This window comes from Colobus angolensis, unplaced genomic scaffold (assembly GCF_000951035.1).
Source record: "Colobus angolensis palliatus isolate OR3802 unplaced genomic scaffold, Cang.pa_1.0 Scaffold65, whole genome shotgun sequence".
Taxonomy (NCBI): domain Eukaryota; kingdom Metazoa; phylum Chordata; class Mammalia; order Primates; family Cercopithecidae; genus Colobus; species Colobus angolensis.
In genome coordinates this window covers 2,998,192-3,002,956 of record NW_012120154.1, presented here as the reverse complement: position 1 = coordinate 3,002,956, position 4,765 = coordinate 2,998,192, and positions in this window count along the sequence as shown.

Sequence of the window (4,765 nt, the reverse complement as noted above, 5' to 3'; positions counted from 1 at the left end):
CCTCCCAGGGACTCCCTCCAACCCAGAGTGATTGCCGTTTTTTCCTCTGTGCGGTCCAGTCCGTGCACAGGCACCCGCCTCCCACAGCACCAGAAAGGCTCCTGGAGGCTGCACCTAAGTTCAACCCGCAAGGCGCCTGGTGCCCAGCTGGTCTTCGGTAAATGTGCTTGGAACTAAAAGAGAGGTTTTGACCCTTGGTGTTTGTAACCTTGGTGTCTCAGTAAAATGCGGCCCGCGCTGCCCCTGCCTCCTGTCACTCCAAAGATACTGAGCCAGGGAAAGAGCTTCCCAAACACCTGGGGTGGAACCGCAGGGAGAGGAAGGCTGGGCCCACCCCCCGCTCGATTAGGAAATGGACTCGTCCGCGCCTCCGGGCGGGCGGGACCTCAGGGGCTGCTTGGGAAGAAGTCATTCCTTCTACGGGGGAGCGTCCACTCGCCTAGGCCAGAGGAACTTAGCGGCCTAGTGGAAGCTCGAGGGGAGCCCCGGAAACCCGGGACATAGCTTTCCTTCCAGGCCCCTGCCCGGTGAGAGACAGCCGATTAAGTGGAGTGATTTTCACTTTACACCCCTATTTCCTTCCACACAGAATTGGAGGCAGTTTGCAGGATATTCCAAACAGTGGTGAAATATAAGAAAGGGCTAGGACCAGAAAAAGAGAGCGAGCGAGAGAGATTATATATACCTATTTTAAAAAAATATTTGAGCAAGTCCCCCATTCTCTCTCCCATACATCTGACTTTGAACGTAGAATTTGCTTTGTTAGGGAGAAGAAAAAGTCCTTGCTCTTTGAGCTAAAGGAAATTTCCCTCTTTGCTTTCCTCTGCAGCAGGCACATTTTTGAATGTTGGGAAATTGAAGCTCAGAGACGTGAGGGACTTGCCGGGATCCACCCAGCAGCAGGGACAGATAGTGAATGACCGTACAGGTGGCCAGAGTGCTGGCAGGGGCTAGAGCCAAATGTTTTCCATGAGTAAGGGTTTCCCCTTTTCTCCATGGGAAGCTTTGAAAAGTCTCCACCTGTGAGTCGAGTGGACACGAAAGAGGCGGGGCTCATTACTGAGGACAGAGCGTTAGGACTTTGGGGAGAGGAGAGCCATGTGACTTTGGGGAGCAATAGACAAATTTGAGCCCCGATTTCCTCATCTGTAAAATGAGGACATAGTATCCATTTAGTAGGCACATCAGGAAAACTGGATGCAAAAAGCAATGACTACGCACCTGCAATACTTCATTTCATTTTGAGACAGGGTCTCATTCTGTCACCCACGCCCAGGTTCAAGTAGAGTAGCGTGATCTCAGTTCACTGCAGCCTTGACCTCCCAGGCTCAGGTGATCCTCCCACCTCAGCCTCTCAAGAAGCTGGAACTGTAGGCATGTGCTACCACGCCTGGCTAATTTTTGTCTTTTTTTTTTTTTTTTTTTTTTTGGAGACAGAGTCCCGCTCTGTCACCCAGGCTGGAGTGCAGGGCCTGATGTTGGCTCACTGCAACCTCTGCCTCCTGGGTTCAAGCAATTCTCCTGCCTCAGCCTTCCAAGTAGCTTGGATTACAGGCGCATGCCACTAAGTCCGGCTAATTTTTATCTTTTTAGTAGAGACGGGGTTTCACCATGTTGGTCAGGCTGGTCTCAAACTCCTGACCTCAGGTGATCCGCTCACCTCAGCCTCCCAAAGTGCTAACATTACAGGCGTGAGCCACTGTTCCTGGCCATAATTTTTGTCTTTTTTTTTGTAGCAATAGAGTTTCACCAGGTCGCCCAGGTTTGTCTCAAACTCCTGGGCTCAAGAGATTTGCCTGCCTGTTCTCCCAAAGTGCTGAGATTACAGGCATGAGCCACTGCACCTGGCCTCTTTTTATTTTTTTCTTTTTGAGACAAGGTCTTGCTCTGTCACTTAGTTTGGAATACAGTGATGTGATCATTGCTCCCTGTAGCATTCGACTCCTGGGCTCAAGAGATCCTCCTGCTTCAGCGTCTCAAGTAGCTGGAGCCACAGGTTTGTGTCACCATGCCCGGTTATTCTTTGTTTTATTTTCTGTTTTTTAAATTTTTCGTAGAGACGAGTCTTGCTGTGTTGCCTTGACTGGTCTTGTACTCCTGGCCTCAAGTGATCCCCCTGCCTCTGCCTCCCAAAGTGCTGGGATTACAGGTGTGAGCCGCCGTGACTGGCCTACTTCTGTCTTTATTTTTCCCATTTAGCAGATGAAAAAGCCGAGGCCCAGAGAGGGGACATGGCAGGCTCAAGGCCATAGAGGCAGGCCTGGGACAAGGTCTAGCCCCTGGAGCCATCCAGCTTGGGTTTCTTCCCCTCCAGCACCACTGTCCCTCCTCAGATTGTCTCTGGCCTTGGCCAGGTTCCCTGTGGTCTTGAGGAAATAAAGGGAAAGGGAGGATCCAGCCTCATTCCAACCCTGCCTCCCCCCCAACACACACAGTGGGGGCTGCTTCCCAGGAGGACAGATGTTTTCACCAAATGGCACTTGCACGTGCTTTTCCCTGGCTTGGGGAGGAGGTGGGCGCTGAGAAGGAAATGCCAGCTGGTTGGGCAGAGAGAACCGCAGCCACACCTGAGGGATTTAAATAGCCTCCGCCTTCTCTGGGCACCGGCTGAGGGGGAGGCATCTGGGCAGGGTTGGAGGGGAGCGGGGAACAGAAGGGCCGTTTGGAACCTGCCACAGCCCAGGGATGAGCGCCTGGCTCTTCCTCCCAGAGGGACCTGGTCCAGGCATCTCACCTCCCTGGACCTCAAGGTCCATCCCCTGCAAAGCGAGTCTCTGAAGGCCACTGAACCGCGTGCCTATTGATGGAAAGAACCTGAGTAACAGGCCTGACCCATGCCTGGCACCCATGCTCAATACTTGATGGCTACTATGATCACCACCTCCCTGCTAGGGCAGGAGGGCCCGCTGCTGAATCTCCGACAAATGAGCTCCCACCCGCTGCTCACCCACCTCTCGTGACAGGGTGTTCATCACCTGCCATGGCAACCCACAGTGTAAGGTAGTGATTTCATGGCAGACCGTGTGTTGGAATCCGGGCTACAGGACTACTTAGTGTCTGTGTGACCTCAAGCAAGTTATTCAGCCTCCCTGCCTCGCTTTCCCCATGTGTAAAATGAGAATGAGGCCAGGGCTTCCTCACAGTGTTGTTTAGATGAGTGCCTTTGGAACTTTATAGTTAAACAAGGTCCCCAGGGCATTCGTATGCACATCAGAGTCTGATTCACCCGGCAATGCCTGGGGAGAGACTGAGATTCTGCATTCCCAACAAACAGTAGCAATGCTACTGGCCTTTGGACTGCATTTGGGGTCTCAAAGGACTGCCTTGGCCGGGCGCGGTGGCTCACGCCTGTAATCCCAGCACTTTGGGAGGCCGAGGCAGGCGAATCACCTGAGGTCAGGAGTTCGAGACCAGCCTGGCCAACACAGTGAAACCCCATCTCTACTAAAAATACAAAAATTAGCCTGGTGTGGTGGCATGCGCCTGTAATCCCAGCTACCTGGGAGGCTGAGGCATGAGAATCCCCTGAACCCGGGAGGCAGAGATTGCAGTGAGCCAAGACTGTGCCACTGCACTCCAGCCTGGGCCACAGAGTGAGACTCTGTCTAAAAAAAAAAAAAAAAAAGAAAACAAAAGAAAGAAAAGAAAAAAGAAAAAAAAGGACTGCCTTTCCCTGGGAGTCAAAGTAGGGAAAGTAGGGGGAATAGGGGGTCATGAAAAAAATCACTGGAGTGACAGATTTTTATCACAGAAAAGGGGCTGGCCATAGTGGTTTATGCCTGTAATCCCAGCACTTTGGAAGGCTGAGGCAGGCAGATGACTTCAGCACAAGAGTTCGAGACTAGCCTGGGCAACATAGTGAGACCCCATCTCTATTTAAATACATTTGTCATGGAAAAGCCTCTCTGGTTATCTGTGGCAGGAGGTGGGAGTGAGAGGAGGAGGGCTGTTATTTAGAGAGAGATGAGGGCCCTGAGTGGGAGGAGGGCTTACTCAGGTCAAGGAGGGGAGGCTAAGGACCCTCAGCTCACCTGGCCCACTCTTTCAGATGCAGAGACTTATGTCCAGAGAAGGTGGTGGACCTGCTCAGACCACACAGCTCTGGGAGGACTCCCTCCCACCAGGAGGCCCTTCACTCCCCACCCTTCCTGCCGCTTAGCCCTCCCGGGTCTCTCCTGGCCTGTGTGTCCCTGTTTAATATCCTAGTAACACCAAGAAGAGGGAGGCACTAATGAGGGCCCTGGATCTCCCTGACCAGCTTGACCTCCTTCCTACTCACAACAACCCCATTTTACAGGTGAGAAAATTGAGACCTAGAGAGGGGAAGGCCCACCGACCCAGGCTGCAGCTGAGGTTAGTCTGATTCCGCTGCTGAGTGGTGTGCTATTACCATTGTCCACCTGCAGCAAGGTCGGGTCCTGACGGTGTGGACATCCAAATTAACAGACAGAGGTGGGGACTCCGCTTCGGCTGGCCCCGCCCCACCCCGCGCTCCCAAGGAGGGAGCTCCAGCTCTGGGAAAATGAGGACAATAGCAGGGATCGCCCCACAGGGCACTTCCACGTGCTGGCTCCTGCCAAGCGCTGGCACCAGTGTTATGGGGCCTGTGTACAGATGAGGAAACTAAGGCAGAGACAGGGGCTTGGTGGCAGGCCTCCGGTTTCTGCGGAGGGAAGGCAGAGGACACTTGGGGCATGGGCGGCATGGGTCGTGGCGGGCACCCGGCGCACACGGCAGCCGGGCGCAGGTCAGAAGACCCCCGCGT